This window comes from Capra hircus, chromosome 20 (assembly GCF_001704415.2).
Source record: "Capra hircus breed San Clemente chromosome 20, ASM170441v1, whole genome shotgun sequence".
Taxonomy (NCBI): domain Eukaryota; kingdom Metazoa; phylum Chordata; class Mammalia; order Artiodactyla; family Bovidae; genus Capra; species Capra hircus.
This window is the reverse complement of record NC_030827.1, coordinates 53,189,211-53,200,322: the sequence shown is the minus strand read 5'-3', so window position 1 is coordinate 53,200,322 and position 11,112 is coordinate 53,189,211. Positions and strand designations below refer to the sequence as shown.

Below are 11,112 nucleotides of genomic sequence, written 5' to 3'. Positions count from 1 at the left end.
GAAGCTTAGCATCAGTCCTTCCAATGAATACTCAGGGTTGATTTCCTTTAGGATTGACTGTTTTGATCTCCTTGCAGTTCAAGGCACTCTCAAGAGTCTTCTCAGCACCACAGTTCAAAACTATCAATTTTTCAGCACTCAGCCTTCCTTATGGTCCAATACTCCCATCCATACATGACTACTGGAAAAACCATTGCTTTGACTATTCAGACCTTTATTGCAAAGTGATATCTCTGCTTTTTAATATGCTCTCCAGGTTTGTCATAGCTTTACTTCCAAGGATCAAGCATCTTTTAATTTCATGGTTGTAGTCACTGTCTGCAGTGATCTGGAGCCAAAGAAAATAAATCCTATGTCCCAACCACTAATGTTGAAGAAGATGAATTTGAAAAGTTCTATGAAGAGCTACAAGACCCTCTAGAAAACATCGAGAAAAGATGTCCTTTCATGACAGGGGACTGGACTGCAAAAGTAGGAAGTCAAGTGATACCTGGAGCAACAGGCAAGTTTGGCCTTGAAGTAGAAAATGAAGCACAGCAGAAGGTAACAGAGTTATGTCAAGAGAATGCACTGGAAATAGAAAACACCCTCTTTCAACAACCCTAGAGATCATTCAATAAATGGACATCAACAGGTGGCCAATACTGAAATCAGATTGATTATATTCATTGCAGCCAAAGATGGAGAAGCTCCACACAGTCAGCAAAAACAAGACTGGGAGCTGACTGTGGCTCAAATCATGAACTCCTTTATGATTCAAAATTCAGACTTAAATTGAAGAAAGTAGGGGAAACCACTAGGCCATTCAGGTATGACCTAAATCAAATCCTTGTGATTATGTAGTGAAAGTGACAAATAGATTCAAGGGATTAGATTTGATAGACACAGTGCCTGAAGAACTATGGATGGAAGTTTGTAACATTATACAGGAGGCGGTGATCAAAACCATCCCCCAGAAAAAGAAATGTGAAAAGGCAAAATGGTTGTCTGAGGAGGACTTTACAAATAGCTGAGAAAAGAAGAGAAGTGAAAGGCAAAGGAGAAAAAGAAAGATATACCCATCTGAATGCAGAGTTCCAAAGGATAGCAAAGAGATAGGAAAACCTTCTTAAGAAAACAATGCAAAGAAAGAGAGGAAATCAATATAATGGCAAAGACTAGATATTTCTTTAAGCAAATTAGAGATAACAATGAACTATTTCATGCAAAGACAGGCACCCTCTAGATAAAACACTAAATTTCCCTCTCTCTAGTAGACCTAGACATTCTGCCTCCTAAATATCTTTAGTTATAAATGTATCACAGAGACTTTTGCCTTATAAATTCCACAAGCAGTATGAAGCTGACCCTCTTAGCACTGAGTAAAGGTTGTGTGTACATTTGTCTGTCTCCACAAACAGATGCCCTGTTTCCCCTGGGTAGGAATGTTACTTAGCATAAAGTTTTGTGTTAAGCTCACAAATACATGGTAAGGAAAGATTGGCAATGAAGTAAAAGCATAGAGTTATAAACACGCATGTGATTTATTTGAGATACTTCCTATGTCTTCTTATAAAGTATTATATTTTATACCCTATAAAATAATCTAGAATAACATATTTATTGTTTACCCATGCCTTTAATGGGTTATTGTGAAAACAAGCATTATCGGTCATCACTTAAAACTTGCTCTACCATTTCAGAAACCACACTGTGCAAAAGGTGGCAGTGATAAATCATCTTTGGACTTCATAAAATAAAAACACCATGGTGGAAAGTCAGCTATTTGATTTAGAATGTAACAGAAAGTCTGATGACATTTTTTCCCATTTCATATACAGATAAACTGAAGAGCAAGAGACAAATTGACTTTATCAAGAAAAATTGGCAAATAAAATGGTTCGTCACTGCTATTTATCTTGATTCTTTTGTTTCTTGTTCTTAAGCGGGGGCTGTTTTAGCAGCCAAGCTTTTATTTCTTTTGAGAACAGCATGTGTCAACAACCTCAACTTCATTTATTATAATTAAGAAGTAAATTTTATCTTTTCAATTTCTGTGTGATTTTATCTGCCTGTTTACAGACATAAATTTGGAGGAGTCTTTTTTTTTAAATTATGAGTTCTATTGTTTGACTTTTCAGATACCTGTAGGCACAACACTTAACAGAAGACCTTGGTTCTTCTGCTGGTCAGAATGCTTACAGCCATGTGGTTTTCTTACAATAGTAGGTTCAATTCTGATTTTCAGCGTTCAGTGTAACTCTATAAAATAAAGACATTCTAATGTGTTCAGTTTAATGCATTCACTGAACTACTGTGAGAACCAGTTGGAGTAACTTCTCTGAAAACATCTTAGAAATTATAAAATCTACAAACCCAAAGTCTTATAAGACATAATAGAATCCCTAACAAATATAATACAGATATTTTCTATTTGTATAATTAGTTTTATAAATTAGTCTAATTGCTATTCATTATCTTTATCACTGAGACTAACTTTTTCTGCTTAACAGTTGTGTACTTTTTGGTCCTTGTAATTCCTGAGAACCTGGAAATATGGACTCCTGAGATTAGCTGTGAAACCCAGTTTCTTCCTCTATATTGAATCCAAGTACCCACAACATGATCCTGTCCAAACTGCAGTGCCTTGCTTTGACCCTAAACAATATGGAGAAAATAACAATATATTGTCCAGGCTACCTCATAGGTTTATGATTTCTAAGTTTTTGTCAGAATGTTGGGAAAACTTATCTTCTTTAATTTTTAGTTGATTTTACACTTGTTTTTCTACTAAATTTAAACTGCTTAAAAAACTGAGTCTTTGCTTGAGTATCTTTACTCATTAAAAAAATAAAATTGGTAATATATATAATAAAATTATACTTGGGGATGTATCATTTGTGAGGTCTCTATTTTAGGGGTTGATGTCAGGTAGATACAATTAATTTGGCATAAAAGTTCCAACACAAAAATATTATAATTTTAAATAATATATGTTTTATATAAATAATATGTAATAAATATATAATGTAAATTATATAAATGTGTATAAATATAAAAAAATAATATAAACTCTAAAATTTCACTTCCTTAAATATAAGTGCCTTGAACAGTAGTTTAGACATTTATAATTTCATTATATGAAAAAATGAATAATAGAAATTATAATATTTTAATATCTTGAGACTTTAATAGAAAGATATTTAATACCATAAAGGCTATTCTTACAGTGTTTAAAATGAATTATTTATTTTTTCAAAATATATTCAAATAGCTACATGATTCACTGGAGGCAACTTTAAAATGGAGTTGTTTTTACTGACTGCATTTTCAAAGTAGGTTTATGCATTTTATAAAGTATGCAAAAATGATGATGATTAATGCTAGAAAACCAATATCAAAAATCTGGCCAGGACAGATCTTGTAACAAAAACTGTATCAACTGATGATAAATTCTGAAAGTTTAAATACAGTATAAATTGTAATTTGTTTTTTTCCCAAGTCTGTATATATTTCTCTGACTGTCTTGAATATGAAGCACAAAAAGAAATGTTTGAAAATGCAGAGCCTTGGACTCTATGCTTTCTAAGATTCTAACAGAGTTTTGCAATAAGCGCTATTAGACCTACCCGACCTCCCTCTCTCCTCACATCCTCAATGACCTCAGGGATACAGTCAATGTGTCTCAATGAAATGTGAGCTTAAAAGATCTAATTTTGTCTTCTTTTTTTAAGGAATATGCCCAGTGACTAAAACATGATAATATACTCTTCATACTTTACTTAAAAACAATGGCAGTAAAATGTAAGTAAACAGATGTGACAAATGGGGAAAGAGCTATATTTGAGATGCTCAGTGAAAGTTTTCTGATTTTATTAGAGGCAGAAAATATGATAGTGTTAACAGCCAAATATGAAAAAAAAAAAACCTCTAACACTCTCAAAATAAATTTGCCTTTTAAAGAACAGGTTATACTAATACTGGCAACCAAAAAATGGGCTTAGTTTACATGTAATTGTGAAAAATTAAGAGTGTTTCTAGTTACAGTGTAATTCAATAGTACTTTGTACATTACTTTTAATTCTTTAAAGAGAAAAGAAGCAATATGATAGCTAACTAAATATCTGAATTCATAATAGATGCTTTTATGCATTTTGGACTTCCTCCAATTGTTATTTACTTTTCTTCTATATTTACTTGTGTGCTGTATTTTGGAACTAACATTAGAAACAACACATAAAACAAATACTGTATGATTTTACTTCAAGATATAATTTAAAGGCAAAAATCAAGCTCATAGATAGAGAAACCAGTTTGGTGGCTGCCAGAGGTGGAGAGTGCGGGGTGGGCAAAATAAGTGAAGAGGGTCAAAAGGTACACGCTTCCAGTTATAAAATAAATTATAAGGAAGGAAAGTACAGCATGGTGACTATAGTTAATAACAATATATTGCATACTTGAAAGTTGCCAAGGGGTTAATCTCAAAAATCCTCATCACAAGAAAAACAAACTTGTAACTATATATGGTGATGAATTTTAACTAGAGTTTTTGTGGTGATTTTACCAAATGTACAAATATTGAATAATTATGCTATATGTGTGTGTGCGTTAGTCGCTCAGTCATGTCCAACTCTTTGTGATCCCACGGACTATAGTCTGCCAGGTTCCTCTGTCCATGGGATTCTCCATGCAAGAATACTGGAGTGGGTTGCCATTTCCTTCTCCAGGGGATCTTCCCAACACAGGGATTGAACCGGGGTCTCTTGCATTGCAGGCAGGTTCTTTACCATTTGAGCCAACAGGGAAGCTCTCATTATGCTATATACCTGAAATTAATGTTACATGGAAATACACCTCAATAACAAAATCCATAACAAAAAGGAAAATCTCAGTGTCAAAAGCAATTCCGTAACACTATACACACTGAATAACACATTATAAACCAACTTATCTTTTTTTCTTTCAGGTTTTAGCTTGAAGGCTATTCTTTTTTAAATATAAATTTATTTATTTTAATTGGAGGTTAATTACTTTACAATATTGTATTGGTTTTGCCATACATTAACATGAATCCGCCACAGGTATGCACGTGTTCCCCATCCTGAACCCCCCTCCTTCCTCCCTCCCCGTACCATCCCTCTGGGTCATCTCAGTGCATCAGCCTCAAGCATCCAGTATCATGCATCGAACCTGGACTGGCGATTCATTTCATATATGATATTATACATGTTTCAATGCCATTCTCCCAAATCATCCCACCCTCACTCTCTCTGTAAGAACATGTTATTCTAAGAGAAATATACATCCTAATCTTAATTGTAACATTATTTAAAAGCCAAGATTCGGAAACAGGTGTTCATTGCTAGATGGATTGATAAACGAAGTGTAGTGTATACGCACAATGGAATACTATTCAGCTATATAAAGAATAGAGTCTTGCCCTTTGCAACATCATGAATGGACCTTAAGGGCATTACATTAAGTGAAGTAAGTCAGACAGAGCAAGACAAATACTATGTTATTTCATTTATATGAAGAAAATAAAAACAAAGCAAGAAGATTGATACAGAGAACAGACTGGTGGTTTTCAGAGTGGAGGGGGAGTGTTTTGTGGAACAGAAAGGGTAAAAGGGGTCAAAGGTAGAAATTTCCAGTTATAAAACAATTAAGCCATAGGATATAAAGTACAATATGGCAGCATGGTGTCCATGCTAGACAATAATACTGTACTGAATATTCAAAAGTTCCTAAGAGAAAATCTTAAAAGTTCTCATCACAAGGGAATATAGAAAAAAAAAATCTAACTATGTATGGTGACAGATTTTAACAAGAATTATTATTGTGGCCATTTTTCAATAAACAGTGAATCATCATGTTGTTTACCTGAAACTAACTTATAGTCAATAGTCAATGGTCACTCAGTTGTATCCAACTCTTTGTGACCCTATGAACTATATAGTCCATGGAATTCTCCGGGCCAGAATACTGGAGTGGGTAGCCTTCCCTTCTCCAGGGGATCTTCCCAAATTAAGGATCAATCCCAGGTCTCCAGTATTGCACATGGATTCTTTACCAGTTGAGTCACAATGGAAGCCAAAGGATACTGGAGTAGGCAGCCTATCCCTTCTCCAGCAGATCTTCCTGACTCAGCAATCAACCAGGGACTCCTGCATTGCAGGCAGATCCTTTAATAACAACTATTTGCTGCTGCTGCTGCCAAGTCGCTTCAGTCGTGTCTGACTCTGTGCGACCCCATAGACAGCAGCCCACCAGGCTCCCCCATCCCTGGGATTCTCCAGGCAAGAATATCGGAGTGGGTTTCCATTTCCTTCTCCAAAGCATGAAAGTGAAAAGTGAAAGTGAAGTCACTCAGTCGTGTCCGACTCTTGGCGATCCCATGGACTGCAGCCTACCAGGCTCCTCTATCCATGGGATTTTCCAGGCAAGAGTACTGGAGTGGGGTGCCATTACCTTAGGGAAGCCCAAAACTAATATAGCATTATATTAAATATTCCTTCAACAAATAAAAACAGAAAACCAATACTATGGTGTTACAGATATAATGTATGTGGTAAGGGTATAAAAACATGTCCAGCAATCTCAGGATATTGGTGACTTCTAAGGAGGAAGATTAGGAAAATGATGCAACAATGGGCAGAGGAGTAGTTTGGTTTTATATTATTCTCTTTTCCAAGAAAAGATGCCTAAAGGATATCTGGGAAATTGTTAATTTTCTTTTTTTAAGAAGTGATAACTGGTTGTCAGGTACATTCTTTTTTGTATATGCTTACAATATTACAATTAGAAAACTAAAGGTTGTCAAAGAACAGTCAAAATATTTTGTATATCTATTATCAAAGATAAGATAGGGTTGGGGAGATCACTTTCACTTGCTAATCAAGTTGTTGACTACAAAGTTATCTCCCAAATCAGCAAATTTTATATTGAGCACATCATTATAATAATTAAAATATATAGGTCACAAATGGATTATTTTTGTCATTCTAATAACTCATTAGAAATAGTAGTTTATTGAAGTAATGGATAGTTAGGTGTTAAAACATAATAAATAAAACAGTTCAGTAAAATAATTTCATTACTCTGATTAACTTCAACGCAAAATGTCTTACCAATATTCCTTTACTCTGAAAATGCTCCTGAACTATAAAATTCACATGAGTCTTTTTGTTGTTTAGGTTCTAAGTCTAATTTTTGGGACCCCGTGGACAGTAAACCACCAGGCTCCTATGTCCATAGGATTTTCCAGGCTAGATTATTGAAGTGGGTTGCCATTTTTTCTCCAGAGGATATTTCCAACCCTCCTCTTCTGCATTGGCAGGTGGATTGCTTAACACTGAGCCACCAGGGAAGCCCTCAAATGAAACTAATGAGTTAGTAGATAGGCAAAAGGGAATTTTGCTTTCTTATTCCACTCATTGCTGCTTGATTTTGTTTTAAATTTTTACTGCTTCAAGGGGTTATAAACTAAGCATTCTTAAATTAGTCATCATTCAGGCAATGAAAGCTATTTTCATTAGTCAAACATGTGAAGCTTGCCACCACCTCAGGACCTTTGCACATGCTATGGTTTCTATTTAAGATGCTTTTTCTGAGACTTTTAAATTAGACTGTTCTTTCTAATATATACATGAGGTTTAAGCGTTATTTCCCCCTAGAAAGGCCTCTTATTCAGTCTATGCAAAGTTATCTTTTCCACTGACACACTGTTATTATCTTCCCAGCATCTATTTTCTGAAATTATGTTTATTGCTCCTTGGAAGAAAAGCAGCACTAAACGTAGATAGCATATTAAAAAGATGAGGCATTACTTTGCCTACAAAGGTCTGTATAGTCAAAGCTATGGTTTTTCCAGTAGTCATGTATGATTGTGAGAGCGGGCAACAAAAAAGGCTGAGTGCCAAAGAATTGATGCCTTTGAACTGTGGTGCTGGAGAAGACTCTTGAGAGTCCCTTGGATAGCAAGGAAATCAAACCAGTCAATGTTAAAGAAAATCCACCCTGAATATTCATTGGAAGGACTGAAGCTGAAGCTGAATCTCCAAGACTTAGGTCACTTGATGGAAAGAGTTGAGTCATTGGAAAATACCCTGATGCTGGGAAAGATTGAGGCAGGAGGAGAAAGGGATGACTGAGGGTGAGATGGTTTTATGGTATCACTGGCTCAGTGGACATGAGTTTAAGCAAGCTCAAGAAGATGGTGAAGGAAAGGGAAGCATGGTGTGCTGTCCATGGGGTTCCAATGAGACAGACACAACTGTGTGACTGAACAATATATATTTGTTGTCCCTTTTACCTTCTTAAGTATAAAATAAAAATAAATTTAGAGAAGAAACTTTCTCTTGTTTACCAATGTATTTCAATACTCTAGAATATGTATGACATAGACACTGCTAAAAAATTGTTCTTTTGTTCAATGATATAAATGCTAACCTTAAGCAAGGTACAAACAAAAAAGTAAAAGTAGGGAGACTGGAGCCCCGAGAGACACCAGGGCAGCAGCCGCCACCGCCGCCCCGGCTGGGCTGAAGAGCCAGTGAAGCTGGCTGACGAGGAGGCAACGGTGGTGGAGCGGGAGCAGGGACCTGGCGCGGGCAGAGTAGGGCGGTGCGGTGTACTCTAGAGAACGAGCCTTCAGATATCTTTGCCATATTGACTGTGAGCCATCAGGGGACTCAGGCTTATGAGGAGACACTGTTACACAAAGCAGCGTTTAGTGAAGACAACAAGAAAGAGGGGAAAGGATCGGAAGAAGCAGCTAAACTACTATAGAAAACCATGAGATCTATCAGATCTTTTGCCAATGATGATCGCCATGTTATGGTGAAACATTCGACAATTTATCCATCTCCAGAGGAACTTGAAGCTGTTCAGAATATGGTATCTACTGTTGAGTGTGCTCTTAAACATGTCTCAGATTGGCTGGATGAAACAAGAAAAGGTACAAAAGCAGAGGGTGGGACAGAAGTAAAGAAGGAAGAGGCCGTAGACACCTATTCCAAGGATCAAGGTGGTCAGACATTGTGTGGTATAATGAGGATTGGCCTGGATGCCAAAGGCTTGCTGATTAAAGATGATATGGACTTGGAGCTGGTTTTAATGTGCAAAGACAAACCCACAGAGACCCTGTTAAGTACAGTCAAAGATAATCTTCCTATTCAGATTCAGAAACTCACAGAAGAGAAATATCAAGTGGAACAATGTGTAGATGAGGCATCTGTTATAATTTGGAAAGAAAAGAACCCACACTAACTTTGAAGGTGATTCCCCTCTAATTAGAGACAAATTGGAGAAGGACGGAGAAAACGTTACGATGAAATATCCTCCAGACTTATTGGACAGGCAGAAATGCCTGAATGCCTTGGTGTCTCTTCGACACGCCAAATAGTTTCAGGCAAGGGCAAATGGATTAAAGTCATGTGTAACTGTCCTCCACATTCTCCGTGATTTGTGCAACAGAGTCCCCACATGGGCACCATTAAAACGATGGCCACTAGAGCTTATATGTGAAAAGTTTATAGGTACTTGTAACAGACCTTTGGGTGCTGGGGAGGCCTTGAGATGAGTAATGGAGTGTTTGGCACCTGGAAATCTACTTTCTGGGGGTCCCAGTCTTCATGAGCCTTGTGAGCAAGATCCAACAGATGCTCTGAGCTATATGACCATCCAGCAAAAAGAAGATATTACCCACAGTGCACAGCATGCACTCAGACTATCAGCCTTTGTTCAGATTTATAAAGTGCTGGAGATGGACCCCCTTCCATTCAGTAAGTCTTTTCAGAAATATTCCTGGTCAGTTACTGATAAAGAAGGTGCTGGGTCTTCAGCTCTGAAGAGGCCACTTGAAGATGGATTAGGGGATGATAAAGATCCCAATAAGAAGATGAAATGAAACTTAAGGAAAATTCTGGACAGTAAAGCGACAGACCTTATGAATGCACTAATGAGGCTGAATCAGATCAGGCCTGGGCTTCAGTATAAGCTCTTATCTCAGTCTGGCCCTGTCCATGCGCCAGTCTTCATAATGTCTGTAGATGTGGATGGTACAACACATGAAGCCTCAGGACCATCCAAGAAAACAGCAAAGCTTCACGTACCAGCGAAGGTACTGCAGGCAATGGGATACCCAATGGACTTTGATGCAGATATTGAATGCATGAGTTCTGATGAAAAGTCAGATAACGAAGGCAAAAATGAAACACTGTCTCCAAACTCAAGCAATAATACTGGAAATTCTACAACTGAAATCTCCAGTACCTTAGAGGTAAGAACTCAGGGCCCTGTCCTCACAGCAAGTGGCAAAAATCCTGTAATGGAGCTCAATGAAAAAAGAAGAGGTCTCAAGTATGAACTCATCTTGGAGACTGGTGGAAGCCATGACAAACGCTTTGTGATGGAGGTAGAAGTGGATGGACAAAAATTCAGAGGTGCAGGTCCAAATAAGAAAGTGGCAAAGCAAGCGCAGCTTTAGCTGCCCTGGAGAAGCTGTTTTCTAGACCCAATGCAGCAAATAATAAGAAAAAGAAGATTATCCCTCAGACAAAGTGTGTTGTGAATACAGCTGTGTCCGCAGCAGTTCAAGCTGTTCAGGGCAGAGGAAGAGGAACTCTAACAAGGGGGGGCTTTTGTTGGGGCCACAGCTGCTCCCGGCTACATACATAGCTCTAGGCTATGGAACACCCTATGGTTACAGCACAGCTGCCCCTGCCTATGGTTTACCCAAGAGAATGGTTCTGTCACCCGTTATGAAATTCCCAACATATCCCGTTCCCCCCTACTCATTCTGTTAGCAAATGACAGAAGCTAATTCCTATTCCGACAACAACCCAGTACATACAGAATGTTAGCAAAAAAGCCTTTTTATCCTGCTTTCTTTGACCACATACTTGATCAAAATTATTTGTAAAGAACATCTTTTCCTACTTTTTGATTTTAACAAATGAAAATTTAGTTCTCTAAAACTAGAAAACAAACAAAAAAGAAACTAGTTCTGTGAAACAGTATCTCATTTCTGGAAGATAACTTATACCAGCCCTTCTGTTCTAGGGAAATAAGTCTAGCAGTTCAAAGTTTAAGTTTTAAGAGGAATATCAGATTATGTAAAATTAAATTTGT

At 37.1% G+C, this 11,112-nt stretch overlaps 1 pseudogene; it reads left to right on the top strand.

Moving 5' to 3' along the window:
• Positions 8,733 to 10,787, top strand: LOC102189711 (annotated as a pseudogene).